The 18,360-nt window shown below is 28.6% G+C and overlaps 1 long non-coding RNA gene across 2 annotated transcripts in view; it reads left to right on the top strand.

Moving 5' to 3' along the window:
- Positions 1-18,360, top strand: part of LOC107445708 (uncharacterized) — a 102,247-nt gene that overhangs the window by 18,122 nt on the left and 65,765 nt on the right. The window contains exon 1 of one of the 2 annotated variants that reach the window (XR_015435322.1): positions 1,642-1,727. The exons of the other annotated variant lie outside the window; for it this stretch is intronic. This is a non-coding gene — a long non-coding RNA (uncharacterized LOC107445708). Of the gene's footprint in view, positions 1-1,641; positions 1,728-18,360 lie in introns of those variants that run through there. 2 annotated transcript variants of the gene reach the window in all.

Genomic DNA, 18,360 nt, shown 5'->3' with positions numbered 1-18,360 from the left:
TATTGAGACTCTCATTTTTACCCTTATAAAAAGTTATTGCTTAGAAAAAAATAATAATACGAAGAACGACAAAAACTGATTTTTAGTCACCCAAGAAGAATCAGAAGTTTGAATTTTGCTCAAAACATTAGCCTATTGTACCAAATCGTGAGCTCACCAAAACTTTCCGTTAGCTATTCAAACGAAACGTTATGACTAAAGTAAGTTTAAGCTAAAGGGATACCTGCAAGTGATGTTGTGTGGGTATCATAATTGGTTGTTGTTGACCAAACTTGGTATTCGTTTATTGGTATATGTTAGCAACTGTGCTCTTTCCATTATATTTCGAGTAAGCCAGGCCCGTCAAGTATCAATTCTCTTAAGTGACACATTCTATATTCTCACGCAAATATTTTAATTCTCCATATATATTTCTTATTTAGAACAGAGATAGGACATAAAGAACATAAACTAATTATGCACTGAAGTTGTCAGGTACATTAAACAAAATTATATCCTGGTTACAATAAAATACACAAATAAATATTCTAAGTTAAGTAAAAGACGAAGAGAAGAAAGAATTACATTTCAACGAATTTGATGTGCAACACGACACGCTATTTAATTAACTTCACTTTAACTATCATTCTAACTTATGTGGAGAAAATTAGCTCGATTTTAACACGCTATTTTCCTTATAAATGATCAGCTGGCACTGGCGTCATAGATCACATGAGTGGGTACCTGCGATCTTCTTCCTGAAGTGCAAGTACCCAACTATTTGTTAAAAAAATGAAAATTTTAATATTGCCTTTAAATTTTGGTCAATGTTAAGACAGCTTAAGCCCAAGATTGATATCCTGCAGAAAAAAAATTCTGACAAAAGCAGATTTTTATATACACTTAATAAATCTAAGCATTTTTTTTAAAAATTCCAAATGCTAAAACTGTATTGTGCTCCCGATTAAGGAAGTCGTTAATTTTACAAAGAAACAAACTTACTAAAATTTTATCAAGCTTTCAGAAATTTTAATTCAGCCATCGTTATCCCATATTTGGAAATCGTTACCCCACCCACTAAATTAAGTAATGGTTAAATCAAAATTTAGCTACTTTTTAACCTATAAGCAAGTTCGAATTTGACCTCCAAATCTTAAAGCATAAAAATTTTTATTATGCTTTGGAGCACCCACCAAAACATAGTTACAACGAAATTAAGTATAAAAAAAAGTCTGATTTTTTTCCCATAACAAAACAAAACAAAAAATCGTTAACCTTTCCACCAAAAAAAAAATGACCAAAAAGAGTTTTAGCTTATTTTTTACCTAGAAAACACGATTGAATTTTTTCTCTAAATAATAACCCTTTGTTTTTTAATAGTTATTCAATCTGCTAAAAAATATGAGAATTATTTAAGCATATTGTTAACAAAGAGTCTATGAATTAGAATTTTCCCTGCAAACTTCCAGATTTTAATAGAAAATCGTTAACCCCCACCAAATGTTTTGTATATCAGACAAAAAATTAAAAAAAAACTCGAATCAAAGTATAAAGAAAATTTATCCATCTCTTTTGAGTTCCTTCTCTTTCTCCTGAATTTTCGAACTTGTGTGCTTTGAAATACTTATTATAATGTTTGATTTCTCATTGTTTTCTTTGCAATTTCAGGTAGCGGCCTTTATTTTTAAGAGTGAAGAAAAAAGCTACCAATAGCAACTAAAATTCGATTGTTTGCTACTAAGTTCGAGGTAAGACTACTATTTTTACAATAAATAGCTAAAAATTGACAATTTTCAGAAAAATGGCAACTTTGTAAAAAGATTAATTTAAAAACTTATTGTTGTCAAACTAGTAAGTTGTATCTAGTATCCAATTATCAAATTTGTATAAAAATATCAGATTTCGTAAAATTATGCCGCAATGAATCATGAAAAGCAATGAATAAATTACTAATGCTCAGAAACAGATATGAATTTGTATTAAAAGGGTCGAGAGCAATATTAAAAAGTGATAATTCAATTTCTTAATCGCGTGACGTAATAATATCATATGGAAGAATTTACCCCGACCCGCCCTTAATTAGGGCATACGGGTAAATGTTTATTAAAATAAAAAATAAAAAAAATCCAGAAAACAGTACAAACATAAAATACACATCAGACATGGCAACAGCCCATGAACATGGCGGGCGTAGAGCAGCTAAAATCATGTAAGGTGATAAACATTTAAAACAGCAAAATATTAAAAGTGTCAATTAAAAGTGTCAATTAAAAGAATAATTTAAAAGAACAATTTAAAAGACAAACGTGCAAAATTTACAAAAGAACAATATTGTAAAACATTTAAAAACAGTACTTTAAAACCAATTAAATAGTACAAAAGTAAATATCAATAAAATTGGCGCAAGTAAAAGAAGAGTTTATAAAAAACGTAGTAAAAAAAAAATGAGACACCCAAGCTGGAAGGAACAAGTTCCGAGACATTAACAGGGCTGATTGTGCTCCGGAAAAGATCCGGATTTCCGGATTTTTCGCTAACAGTGATCCGGAAGTTTCCGGAGATCGAAGGTCCAGACGTTTCAAAAAATCATTGATCACAAAAGTTTCCGTAAATCAAATTTTCAAAGGTGGAACTTAAAAACACAGTTTATTTTGTTTGTAAGGGAGAGCCAGATACATTTTTTATCAGTAAATAGTTATAATCATAAACTCAAGAAAGAAAGACATATTTGTAAATTTTAATTACTTCTCCTAGAAAAACCTAGTTTAAATTTTTTTCTAATTTTTCAATTTAAACTTTTTTTTTTTTTAAACTCGGGAAATTTTCCGGAATTTTGACTTGGGTTCACAATCACCCCTGCATTAAAGACCGTCCCCCAATACATCCTCTAAAGTTTGTTTAATAATCTTTTTTTATGATATTTCTACAAGTCAGGTTATCATAGCATTGATGTTGACCAATATTATTAAAGTTATTGCCCCGGATTGTCTGGAATTGAGAACAATTTCATTAACAAGTGATCAATAGATTGATATTCACCACAGTAATTGCATTCTGGAGTTTTGTGGAATAATCTATATTGGTGTTCTCCAAACACTCCGTAGCCTGTTAAAAATTGATTGAGATAGAAGTTTGCTTGTAGTCGTAACTTCTATCTCAATAATATCATATATCAGGATCTTACATTTTAAAAAGAAAACGCAGAAAAAGGACTGAAAAATTATCAGTTAGCAGCCTCGATTTATTAGTGAATGTCGTAAGTTAAATGCGTCAGAATGTGCTCATTCTATAATTCGAAATTCAGGTGTCCTACGTAATCTCAAATTAAAAATATGGGAATGTGAAAAACTATGAGGAATTCATCGGAAAATGACATGGATTCATGATTGAATAGTCGCTAATTATGCCTGTTAATATGTGATTACTTTATAATTCGAAATTCTAAGTAGTACTGTAACATGTTTTAAATAGTGGGGTTTCAAAGAACATGTTCAGAAAAAAAATATATTGAAACAATGTAGATGTAAGTTCGAAAGTTGATTTTCACACTTCAAAATGTGATTACCCAAATTCTAAATTTGCTTCTCGTAATAATATCATATCAAAACATCGGAAATGAAACTAAATTTTACAGAAATGGCCAAATCGCTGCTTAGGAAATTGGAAACGTCGGCAAAAGGAAATTGAAAAAAGTAGAAAACGATGGAATAAGTACGTTGTGAATTTAAAAAAAAGTTATTACTTGAATGCGATATTTTGACCTTAAACCTATTTTTGGAAATGGTCAAAAATAAGTACGGAATAATGATGTGGTTTTGAAATGTATCTGTAGCGTATAAAAAATAGATAAATCAAATTGAAAATTCGCGTATCATAACATTCAAAATGGTATTTCATAAACCTCATTGAAATGACCAAAAAGCGATCAAAAATCCGTCTGCGTGTTGTCCGGAGTCTGTTTGTTAGATAGACTGTTTATTTTTTTATATAATATATACAGTCCCTAGCCAAATTATTAGACGCACTGTAAGGGCAAAATTATAATTATCAGGTGTTGCTATACATTGTTTTTACGCCGATGTAACCGATTTGCACTTGTTTACGCTCTTATATCAATTGGTTGTTAACATCGTAATGCAATACGTTAAAAATAAATACAATTAGGAAGTATATAAAAAAATCCCTTACATTTATGTTTAAATACAAAAGTATTGCCTATAAACTCCTGGAAAACGTGCATTATTAAAAAACTACAGTGCCTATAATAATTTCGTCTATTTATTATAATATACTATTATAATACCTGATATAAAATTCTATATGTATCTAATATATCTTCTAATTTATCCAATCGTCATATTATATATCGTCTCATTTAAGCCATTGATACACGAGCGTAAACAAGAGCAAACCGGTTTCATTCGCGTAAAAACAATAAAACTGATCACCTGATGATTAGTATTTTACATAGTGTGTCGAATAATGTGGCCAGGGGCTATATAAAGTGAGGGTGATAGAACCCAAATCATCCTATACAATTGGTTGTGAGAGCACGAAACATGCTGTAACACGAAATGATTGACAGAGAGAGATGGAATGAAAAGAAAGTGATAAAATGACGATAAATTATTTTATTCAACGAAATGAAATCTTCACAAGAACTGCTCTAGTCGACAACATTAACGCATTCAGCCGAAGGTGAGACCGTCGTACATTGATGAAAACGCCATGCATTATGGTGTCAGCAGCTGTCCGGGAAGCACTTTTCTAAATCAGACATCATAGGGTCAATATAGTCTGGTTGGTATGGCACTGGGCCCTTATTCAAGAGGTCGTGGGTTCGATCCCCGCAGACCGAAGACTCCCCGTGACTGATGCTCGTTAAATCTGTCGAGTCGCAAAGTCCTCCATGCTCCCATAGCAAATTAATACCTCAGGGGGTACTGATGGAGGAGTTTCCTTGTCTTCTGAATTGGTTAAATTTTACAAGGCTACTGAGTTGAACATTAGTAATCATAAACCCAAAATTAAATCGGCTGTTCAACAGCGGATATATATATAAAAATCATACATTTTTTAGAACTCTTAACCACAATCAAATTTCGCCAATTTACAATAGCGCCTATCTTTCACTCTTTCTCCGACAGTTTCGAGCGAAGGTGATTCTTTCATTTCATTGCCATCGTCTTCCCAAGTTTTGATTTTATAATATTAAAAAATAATGTGCGATGCAAAAAAAGGAAACAAATAATAATAACTAATAAAAATCACATTGGAAACAATTGATCAGATTCTTTATTAAATAAGATATTTAATCGGTTAAAACAAAAAGAAACTTTTATTTGAAATTATAGTTTCTTAAGGGACTTTTTCTTTTTATAAATGAATTGAATGCATTTTCTTTCCTAATGTAAATAGTATACCTTCCCATGCAGCAGAGATAAGTATTAATTACGTGAAAATAACGTTAAAATGCCACAAGGTTTAGAGCAAAAAAACGTTTATTTAAAACGTTTTATTTCCGTTTCGAGTGGTAGTCTCGAATTAGGTAAAAAAGCGTTTATATTTGGGCTGTTTTTAACGTAAAAATGACGGATTTTTGCCGTTATTTTGACTAAGGTGAATTTCGTAACCAATTTTTAACGTATTTTTTACGTTTTTTTCACCAAACTATTTACGTATATTTTTGGTTCTATAAATTCGTTATTTTCACCAAGAATATTTACGTGTTTTTAACGCTTATTTTTATTAAAATAACGTACATTTTACGTTATTTTAACCAAAATACAAACTTATTTTATCCATACTATTTACGTATTATTAACGCTTATTTTGAGCTTTATTTACGCATTATTAACGCTTATATATCAATATTTTTAACGCTTATTTTCAGCTAGGTGAATTGATAAATTTTTCGCGAAAATTTAACTAAATTAATTTCAATTTATCGTAATTTTAACCGAATTGTTAACAATAGCATATTTTAAGTTTGTTTTTTTTAACTAAGAAGGAAAGAAACCATTCCGTATTTTAATGTTTACGCTGCACTAATTACACTAAAAAATATAGCATTTACTTTTAATTTAAAAAAAAACTTTTAATTCTTTTCGAACTAAAACTAAAATAACGGAAAATAGCCGATATTCATGTTTTTTTTTTTAGAATCCTAGAAAAAGCTTTTGTTTTTAATCTCACACTTTCTGTAAATTTTTACAATTCAAATTATAACTCAACGAATATGGAATGCAAATCTTTCTACCTCTTCACAGCAGCATACTAGTTTATTTATGAAGTTTCATGTCCCTCAGGAATTTTTTACATTTTTCATTCCTAAAAGTTTGTAATATAAAGAATTGGTAGAAGAAAAAATTACTCAATACTTACATGATTCTCCAAACCCATATGGAAAAAAAATATTTTTTTTTAGTTTAAATTAATAATTAAGAAATCTACTGCTGTCCTGAAGTCCATGTTTCCAAATTGCTTGCTGGAAATTATCTACTCTTCTAGAATGCTTTTGGGTTCATTATTTTTTTTTTTTTAAATGCATATATTTTAATTTTTAGCTTGAAAAATTTGACTAAAATTTACTTTAACACACACACGAAGTAAAAAAAAAATATTAACCAAATTTACTATTTGATTTGTTTACTTACTAAAATTACAATTTTTCTAAGTCTTATGTTTGTAAAACTAAAATTTTTAATCCAGAAGAGCAGTTAACTAAATAATTTTAAATACAGAAAAAAACATTAAATCAAATAAGATTTATTAAGTTTTATTTATTTTACAACTATCATACAATATATTTACAATATATAGATTTACAATTATAACACATCGCCACAGATCTGAAACATTCATAACTTCTTCCATCCCGCTGTTACTATCACCTCTTCACTGCACTGTTCCTGGAAAACAAATAAATATTTTAGCATATGAAAAAAAAATATACCGGACAATAATATTAAATTGTTACAGCCAACAGTAGATTTCTAAAACGAAGCAATACTGACTAGATAAAATACAGTTAAATAAAAATTTTTAAAAAAATATTAAAACTGTTTGTTATTTTCATGGAATTTCTACTAAGTATATATCGATTGAGTACATCCAAATACTTAGATATAAGAAAATCTATTTTACAAGTTTTAGTCACATATTACACAACAAAATTACATACATATACAGCACAAATCTGAATTAGAATATTTCATAATTTTTTTTTATCCTAACTAAATCTTACATTGAAGCCAGCAGTAAGTTATAAACAAAACATAAAATTATTTTTTGTGTGGCTTTGAGGAGAACTCCTCCAGAGTTTTAGTCTGGTGCTGTTGGCTGCTTTGGTAACAAGTAAGAGCACATTTCTAATGGGGGAACAATGAAGGAATAAAGGTGTCAATTGGTTTACCCACGCTGACCTAAAATCAAGACAAAACTATTCACAAAACACTCCTATTTGAAATTACTTTTTCTCATAACTGCAGTACTTGCCACGACATGTGCCCATTGTCAGGTAAAGTACTCCTAAAAGCTGCCCTATACTTTCTGTTTATTTACTTATCATCAGAATTTTATTTTCCTCTCTCATTCTTTTCATTTTTTTATTGCTCCTTGGCTGCAATTTTCATTCCTCTTCAGAATATTTTGCAAGAACTTTGTAGTTCAGAAACACAATTCGATTAGTTTCAGTTACGTAATTTTTAATTTCTCATTTATTAAAACAGTAAAAATACTATGCCTTTTAACACTAACAGTATCTTTAATATACAAAAGGAGTAATTTTAACAAATTCAGTAATTTGTTAAACTATATATTATTTAGTTCAAGTGAAGAATTACATTTTACAATTGCCTCTGTTAAAGCTTTTTTAAACAAAAAATGGTTATTTTGAAAATTCTTTAATTTCTGTAAAATCGCTGCTAAAACGTAACACTTTACTCCAAAATACATTAGAAAGCTGTTTGGTGATATAGAAATTCATTTCCACAACGGAATTCTTAGTAATGGTGGGAAAAATAGGAAGGGTGGGAAAAATAGGTTCTGTGTTCCTTGACCCTAGTGTGTTACAATCAGGTTGCTTGGGGGCAGTAAAAACTTTATTTGTTTAAACCACTTAAAAAGGACTGGATAAAAAAATTTCAAAAAAAAAAAAACTTCACACACAAAACACAGTTTTTGGAGAAATATTTTAATAAATATTTCCTCGAAAAATGTGATTAAATGAAAGGAACACAATGGTGTTAGTTAATTGTAGCAACATAACAGAATGTTTGGAGTAATGCAGTATAGCAATTTTGGACTATAAAAACAATTCGGAGGAACAGCCTTAAACTTAAAATTGTTTCAAAAAATGATAATTTTATGCTTGGAACTAATTAGAAATTATCTTTTTTAATGCTGCATATATATATATATGAGCAAAACAAAATTACCAACTTTCCACACCCTTGCAAAAAAATAAAATAAAAATTTTTTTGAACAAGTATAGAGCAGATATATCAAAATTTTTTTAAACTTATTTACAGATGTGAAAACAAATATATATTTTTTTGTCAAACTGTAATTCATATAGTTTGTAGTAGTGATAATTTCCATTGCATGAACTACTTAACTTACAAGTTTTCTGCAATATTAGACATTTAACGTAAATTTTACTTAATAGTTTTTGTTAAAATAAAAAGTTGGAACATAAGTATGCTAAATGTATACAGTAAAATGCAAGAAAATATAATAAATTAATGAAAACTAGTCAGTCTAACTCTTTTAGAGAAAAGTAAGCATTTTTTGCAACCTTGATATACACAATGAATCGTGTTTCAAAGCATGTTAATCATTAATACTTCAACACCAAATAATAAACACAAAAACATTCACTAGGAAAAATAAGATATTTAAATAAAAGATGTTTTCAAACAGTATGAAATCAAAAAATTTTTAATTTAATGTAAGCATAATAATATAGTGCAGAAGTTATTGAAAAAAAAAACTTTATAAAAATAAAGTGATAATATCATAGACAGATATATCATATAAATAGAAAATATCATATGTATAGTCATAGATATAAAATCATTGATTAAAGTTAACAATATTGAAAGTTCAATTTCTAATATGCGGAATTGTAGAAAACTGCAGATGTACACAAAAAATATATATATATATAAATAAACATATATACAATTGGCTTATTTTAATTAAAACAAGGATAATTTGAAATCTTGTGGCAGAATGTTTTTGAGCTATCTGCGACTAAACTCTCCAGCACTAAGATCTAATTGCAAAATACTTTTAATACAAACAAACATATATGTTGCTAATTTAAAATGGCAAATATGCTGTGTTAACAAAAAATAATAATAATTATTTTCTTAATTTAACACGAAATAATTTTGTTTTAACTAACTAATGTAACTGTTTAAACTAATGTTTTTTCTAAAGTTGAATTTGTGAAGGTACTGCTAAACGGTAGTAAATTTGGCCTTGACAGACCTCTGCCTAGGCATATTTTTAGAATACAGTGACTATAAAAGAATTAAAAAAGTTTTAAACAGCAATGTAAATTTAAATAAAAGCTTGAATAAGAATAATTCTAAAGATAATTTAATATTGAAAATTACTGCAATTATTTTCCATATCGTTTTAGCTGATAAATTTCAAAAACTGTTTCAAAAATAAGAAGAAAAATTTCCAGTAAATGTTCAACTGGGTGTTTTTTTTTCTTTTTAAAGATATCATGTTGGAAAATAAATAGTCAAAAAACTATTTTGTCCATGTGAGATTTTCTCTTGCAATAGCTTGATAAGATGATACTTCCACGACATTTTGGTTGAGGAACCATCTGCTATAGACTCTTGTAAAATTTACACCAATCAAGCGTGTTTAACCCTTGGTTCTTTAAAAAGGTAAAGTTAAAAGAAAATGCCACTACTCAACTTTTTTAAAAATGCAACAACTAATAGTTTTTATACTTTATAAGACAATAGTAGGTAAGCAGATAAGACAGCTCAAATTAATAACAATATGATAGGACTGTTTCACACATAACACTTGTCTCGTCTCATTTGCTAATAAAAATGCCATCTCGTACTGAGTAGGCAAAACAGTAAGAAAAATGCCCGTATCATGATCTGCCGGTGAATAATCACTATATCTTCTAAGCAACTTCCACGCAGCAACCAGGAGGAACTAAAAAAAATTAACGAACGGAGATCAACTTGAAGAGTATAACTCGTAGCTACCTTTCGCACACCTTTACATATTCTTTTAAAAAGTTAGCAGTTAGAAATCTATTTGGTGCCTGGACGATAGCAGTTGGCATAACTGCTCACAATACAGAAGTAACCCTAATAGGGAATTAAAAGTTTAATGAGTATTTCTATGTTGTTACCTATGGATAAATATTTATAAACTTCCAGCGGTCCACGAAAAATTAAGAAAATATCTCAGAATGGGAGTAACTCAGAGAATATAAGTTGAAGCAACCCTCAGGAAAACTTCTACATACTTCTTTTTAAATTTTTGCAAAGTACAAAATATATATTTTTTTTCTTGTTTCAACATTTTTAGTTGGCACAATCTAGTTCAAATAGGGAAACATCCCCTTTTATTTGATTCATAAAATCAGGGGAGATCTCTATAAAAGGAACAATGGCAGAATAATCAGCACGTCTTGGCAACTTCTGGTATCGGAGAAACTGAAAGAAAGTTAAAAAATCACAGAAAGGGACCAACTCGAAAGATATAACTCGTAACCATTTGGCAAACATTCATGTTTTTTTCAAAAAAAATTTCAAGTTTATATCTATTTGGTAGCTTGGCTATTGTAGTTAGTGTGACAGGTTAATATATGGAAATATCCCCTAAAATTAGTGAAACAGAAAAATTTACATTATAAATCTAGCTAAAATTCTTTTCCACTCCGGAAAATTAGTTTATCATCACCTGTGGCAGAATAATCAACAGGTCTTGGTAACTTCCAGTGGCTATCATCACACTGAAAACAAAACATGGGAAGAAACTCAACAGGGTATATCTTGTAGCCACTACCCCCTGGCAAACCTCTACAAGTTTTCTTTTATAAATGTATGCAAGTTTGAAATCCACAATAATAGGCGCAGCAAATCACAGAAGGAAAATATCCCCTCTACTCATATTTTGGTGTGTAAAGTCAACCATGATTAATGACATTTAAGTATTATCTTCAGAATAATGCTTATAATTGTTACTTTTTGTTAATTGTTATTCCTATTATAGCAACAAAATTTGTCAGGTAAATAAGATAATGCAGCATTAATTTAATAATTTTGATAATTAAAGCTTTAAAATAGAATTTTTTTTTACATAAGATCGCAACTAGTTTAACTCAGTATTTCAGATTAATATTCCTTGATTAAGCTTAGGTACCATCAGAAAACTTTCCAAAAATTCATGATTTTATTAAAAATATCTTAACTGCATAACAATCGTATATAACGGGTCTGTATTTCGTCTCTTTACATTAAGCACAGTAAATGAGATTCAACAAATTCTCTTGCTTTTTTCCAAAATCGTTACGTTTTGTCATAGTTTGTTAAACTTCGCAAATGATAGGCTTAGAATATTTGTGTTTATTTCAAGCAGAATTAACTACAGTAATTATTTACTTTTTTTGACAGTGAAGCATTATAATGAATTAACATTCTAAAATAGTAATAATTAAAGTAAGGAATAAAAGAACTTACCATTGAATTCGGCGTATGTAAACACACGCGTGCAACAAAGTAAATAAATGTAGGGGTAGCTAGTGTAGGGGTAGCAATCCTTGTGTAGAACTTGCTCCCACGGAAAAGGAGTGAAAAGTTGAAACTTAGTATCGTTTAATCCACTTGTAAAACAAAAACTCAAATAACTGAAAGCAATGTGGAGAGTACTTTTGAATCTATATTGTTAATCAATTTTTTCTCTATTTTTGATTTTTCTTCTTATTTTTCTTATTATTATTCTAATTAAACCTGGAATAAAATGCTACATTGTAGAATAACTTTCATATAATATTTTTAAAAAAGTTAAATAAAACTGTCAAGCTTTTTTTTAAAAAATTATTACTATTTTACCTGATGACTTAAAGAAAAATGGAATTATATTGTTATGTAATGTTATTTTCATTACAGAGATATAATAGTATTTTATTTTTACTAGTATAATATTATTTGAATAGCTTGTACATAAAAAAACTCGATTTTAATGCTTTTTATAATTTTCATGAATTCATAAAAATTGCTGTTTTATGCTCTGGAAATGTAAAATTATTATAACAATAATTTATTATTAAAAGATAAATATTATAAATTAAGATCACTGATTCGTAAGACATACAAGATTATTTAAAATACGTGATTATTTATTTTAAAACTTTACACTTTTTTGCTTCCTCTAACCAGGAACTTCATATCCAATCGTAAGGAATTAGAGGATCGTACTATAGTAATTTAACTAAATGAGACATTAATTATGTTATATTTTAAAACTGTAAAACTAACAATATACATTGATTTTTTTGTGCATCATATAGGCTGATCAATGAACCATAAATTGTAGGATTTCCATTTAATCTGAAATGAGAGTAAGAAAGATATTGTAGAATACATTCTACTTTAGGTCTTCCATCAAATCAAAAAGATTTAATCTAACTACATCCACCAATGTAAAAGTTTTATCGATTAACATAATATGGGATCAACATGTACATTTATTTATCTCTGGTTAATTTTAATTATTATATCATGATTACATGTTATTTCTCAAATTTCGTGCTTATTTTTTGTTTTTCTCGTCTGCGTAGGTGAAGATTTTACATACATTAATTGGCATGCATAAAGGCATGGTCTCACGATTTAGGTATCATTTTTAGTTGTTGGTGATGACCGTGTTAAAAATAATAGTTTGAAAAAATTCATAAAATATTTATTACATAAAAAAATACACATTTAAATAAAAAGCACCTTTTAAATCACGATTTCATTCGGAGAAAAGAAAAAAAAAAAGAGGTAATATCATGCATTTGAAAACTTGATTATAACAATAAGGGTAAAAAAGGGTGTCAAGTTGTTAACATTTCTAGTGGATCAAGTTATTTTCATATAATATATTAAATATTTTATATTTAATTTCAGCTGGAAGGATCCATTTTCGTTAAACGTTCCGTTTCCCTCTTCAGTGCTTTAGATAAAATAAAAAAAAAGTAAATTCTTATGAATCTGTTTTTTCGCTTGCTGATATTTGTCTTCATTTTAAAAGCAATGTATGTATACATTAAAAAGATTTTGTTGAAATTTTATTCCCAGATAACACAGTGTAAACAGATAATGTGTCTACGAATTAATGAAGGTAGGAGTTTTAGTTACGTCGCACTAGAGCTGTACATTAGGCTTATCATCCATTTAGACTTAAATCTGAAGGGGTAGGAAATTTTCTCCAGATCCCTGTACATTTGGCACAGTAATGCGATTGACCACAGGCCTCTCGATTCCACAGATTTTAATAGCACATATATCGCATGTACTCGGTGGTGTCGAGGATCGAGCACCGCCCCGTCAAGGACTAGAATGGCCCTTAAAACCCCTATTAACCGGGAACTAAGCCTAAATGAAAAAATCTTGGTCAAAAAACAAAGAAAAAAATTTGTCGCACTGTTGTCAAAATATGAAAAAAACAAATATTTAATTTCTCTCTTCTTTTTTTTCTTGCTGTTGTTGTTAATTTACGTCGCACTAGAGCTGCACAATGGGCTATTGGCGACGGTCTGGGAAACATCCCGGAGGATGATCCGAAGACATGCCATCACAATTTTGATCCTCTGCGGAGGGGATGGCATCCCCGCTTCGGTAGCCCGACGACGTGCGCGCGAAGTCGAGCACTTTACGGTAGCACAGTTTAACGAGGACCAATACCGCACACCCTCGGTCCCTACGCAGACTGATCCAAGTGGCACCCGCACACTGACCGCAGCCAGTGATGTTTGACTTCGGTGATCTGTTGGGAACCGTGTCTTAACGATCAGTCCACTGCGGAACCTTTTTTTTCTTCTTAAAGGTGTTTTTTTTTTTTTTTTTTTTTTTTTTTTTTTTTTTTTTTTTTTTTTTTTTTTAGGATCTATGTATTAGCATTGCAAAATTTAGGTCTTAACTTCAATTTTTGAGGAACTTTCTCTTTTCCTTACTTAATTCCTTTTCTTTTTTATTTATATGATCTAAATAATTAAAAACAATTTATTTAACTTCATTAACTATTTAAAACCTTCCAAGCATTGTGTCCCTAGGTAAATTTTACTAAAATTCCCTGTTATGTAACATTATTGCCCAATATGATAAAAAAAAAAAAAAAAAAAAAAACAGACTATTCAATCCAAGAAAGCCTAAAACTGACAGCTCGGAAAAATAAACCGAACTAACGCTCTAACTATTTTTAAAAGTACTTCAATTTCACATACACAAAAACTCACTCATAAATAATATTTTGCAAAGAAATAAAGAATTATCATTACTTGCTCTTATAAAAAAAATTATTTTTCTGACATTACAACAAAACTTACAATTATTATTTATATTTTATGCTATTTTATATTATTTTTTATATTTTATAAATTCATATTATTTTTTACTATATATGATTTTCATAAATAATTTACTTATTGCAATTAAGATTTTATAATTAAGCAATTTCCAGATTATAAAATTCAAGATTCAAAGCAAAATTTAATAAATTTGTAAAAACGTTGTTGTGTGTAAAAACGTCTTTTAATAACAACCAATATTTTAAAACTTCCCACACTAAATTTTATTACGAAAACTAATTATGAGAATTATCTTTTTACCTGTTATTTGATATGTATTTTTTTTTTCATTAATAAATATTATATACATTAAAGAATCAAGATTGATAAATTTTTCAAAATACTTTAATTCTATTTTTACAATTTATGAAGTTTTTGGAAGGAAAAAAAATTAAATCAGTATTTTAAAATAAAGTAAATGTCTCTTTCATGCAGTAAGAACATGGAATTTAAAAGTAAACACATTTCTTAGCAATTATTTTGAAAAAACTTATATACGGTAAGCGATTATTGCAAAGTAAGAAATTAATAAATAAATGTTAACAAAATTAACCAAAAATAATCGTTTCTATTTCATGTTGATTGAAGTAGAAAATAATAATTAGAATATTGTATATTATGAATTATTTTTTAAAAACTCGTATGGCGAGCGATAATTGCAATATAAAAAAATAGTGAATCAATTTTTACATAATAACAAAAAATAAATTTTTTAAATTAAGATCTTTGAATAATAATAATTATTAGTATTCGCATATTAACATCCCACTCTAGAGTAGGCTCGAACCTAGGACGCCGTACCCTTGAGGCGAACGCTGTAACCACTACACCACGACTCTTGTTCTGGACAGAGATAATTTAAATTTAAGTATAATGTGTTTTTACGTTATGTTCGTTGCATGTCAAGTAGTGGAAAATTTTTACTTTATTCAGTATTTTGGAAAATTTCTTAATTTTCATCATAGTTTAGTTATATAAGAATTAAAACTCATAGTTCCCTTGTCAGTTACTGATAATGAGCCGACTCAATATTATCAACAAGCAAATATTTATAACCAGTTTAATAAAACAAAAATAATTATAAGTATTAAAAATTAAATATGAATTGTAATGAAAATCTGCAATGTTCAGTTTATTCGAATTCAAGTGAGACGTAAAAGATTATCTTTCTTGGTCTCTCAGAGGTTCATCCTTTTTGCTTGAAACATTTTTACCACTAAATTTACGTTTATAATCCCAAACAATTTACGTAAATATAACTATGCAACAAAACGTCAATTTTTCGTTAATAACACGTTTTTTAAAAACGGTCAAAAAATGGATAAAATGTACACGTTAAAATAACGTATTTTAAGTACGTATTTTTAACGAATTATTTAAAGGGAAAATTGATAACGTTAAATTGACGTAATTTTAACGTATACGTTTTAACGAATGAAGAAATGGTGAAAATCATTACGTGAAATTAACGTAATTTTAACGTATGCGTTTTAACGAATGAAGAAATGGTGAAAATCATCACGTGAAATTAACGTAATTTTATCGTATACGTTTTAACGAATGAAGAAATGGTGAAAATCATCACGTGAAATTAACGTAATTTTATCGTATACGTTTTAACGAATGAAGAAATGGTGAAAATCATCACGTGAAATTAACGTAATTTTAACGTAAGCCCAAAACCTTATAACGGACGAACGGATTTTTAACGTTTATTTGCCCTTTCATGCTGCATGGGTTGGAACTAGAAATGGTAACTTTTAGTATGCAGAGCCATGAAAGGTTAGGGAAAGTCTGAACAGGGCTCCATGCGGCTTCACGCTGGTGATATTAAAAAAAATAATAATTAGATGTAATTCTTTTAAAATTGTGCAGTATTGATAATTCAAAAGTTTTTAGTTTTGTGTAGAATTTACTTACTATTCAAATGACCATTAACTTCGTTCGAGAGTTACGACATATGTGTTACGACATTCTCTGATGGGTCGAGATTTACCCTAACGAAACGGGAAAAAAAACTTTTTCTCGTAGATTTAACATGGAGTGATTAAATGTTTTTATTTATCGAAATTTCACAATTTCATTTCGAGTGCATGTTCTTTTCCTTTCAAAACTATTCTAAACCGTTCAAATTATCTTTCATACACAAATACAATGTCAAACAAAATATTTATACTGTGAAGTAATTAGATTTTAAAAATTATGATAGCTATACTACGTAAGTTATTCATGTTATTTCTTGCCGAATAAATCGTTAATTTTTTGAGAAAATGTTAGTTTCTTAAAGAAATTATTCTTAAGAGAAAATTTGTCAAACAAACCAAAAATGAATGATATTTTTATTTAAATAGCTTAATTAGTGCATAAAAAATTTGCTGTTCTTTGACGTAGTTTCATGTCTATTGTGCTGGGAAAAGATAAAAGGGGCATAACATAAATATTGATACCATAGCGACAAGAAAAATTCTGAAATGGCTGCAGTTTATTGCTTTTCCAATTGTAACTAACCCAATTCATGATTTTTTTATTATCAATTTATCTCGATTTATCTATTTATACTCTTAATTAAAATGCTATACTAGTTTTATTTTTAATACATCTTTAATTCAAACATCGCTTGAATATTTAAAAATTAAAATACCAAATAAACACTCAGAAACCTAAAAGTTTCCAACCCAGAAGAAGAAAAAGATATTGTGATGAAGCGTCGCCAAGTGTGATAACCATTCCATTGTCTTTGCAACCCAGCTTCTTTATACAATTTTGAAACCAACGCTCTAAGAATTCGATAGCAGGAAGTCTAGTTTTATGATAACGATGAAATAGTATTCTCAAGTCTAGAGAAAAAAAGTTTTATAAATCAAAATTAGATGATCAGAAAATAAGATATAGTATTTAAAAAAGTTTTTAGATGGTTTTTGTGATTGGGGCCCTTGTTGAGGGGGTCGATATGCGGACTGTATTTGCGAATGATTAAGAACTACGATATAACTATTTAACAATTTATTAACGAAACGATGAATGACGCCATTTGAAGACGTCCGACGATATCAAAACAAAAAACAACAAGAGCTCTTCTTTTCGCCAAATGAAAAGATCAACGAAGCCAAAGCCGAGAGAGGCGCCAACAGCCATTAAATGCAATTTTTTTTTTTAATCGACGCAAATGTTTTGCATATAAAACACGAAAATATAATGATTATTCATAAAATTTGTAGGGCAGAAGAAAAAATTACAAATTCGAGAATATGTTTTCTTTTAAAAAATTAAAGGGGAAAATCTTAAATTCTAAGTGATTCTATCCTATGGATACCGCAGAAGGATAATAATTTTTGTAAAAAGTTTTTGTTAGTACTGACTTCACTTAGCTCGGTTTTTCACTCAAGTGTTGATTTTATTTTATTTTAAATTTTCGTACGGTGTCTTAATTTTATGTTTTGGCTTACTTTTTTTTACAATTAATCTAAAAAGTAATTTGATAACTACAATTAGTTTAAATGAGAATGGTAAAAACTACTTTTTCATTTATTAGACTATTCATATTTTTATGAAGTATTTGTATTCATTTAAAAATTCATATTTAAGGTAATCAATTTTGAAACTAACGTGAATTAGTTTTGCGTAGGAAAATGTCAATTAAAATATTGTTATTTAAGAAAACAAAACTATTTTCATAATTTGCCAAATTTATGAAAAACGTTTATTTTTTTTAATACAATTTTTATTAAATCACATTCGAGTCTGTAATTAGAAATTTTGCAATAGAAATTTTGATCACTTTCCAA

This window comes from Parasteatoda tepidariorum, chromosome 7 (assembly GCF_982258835.1).
Source record: "Parasteatoda tepidariorum strain Cologne lab strain chromosome 7, Ptep-v5.0, whole genome shotgun sequence".
Taxonomy (NCBI): Eukaryota; Metazoa; Arthropoda; class Arachnida; order Araneae; family Theridiidae; genus Parasteatoda; species Parasteatoda tepidariorum.
This window is presented reverse-complemented; position numbering and strand designations above follow the sequence as displayed.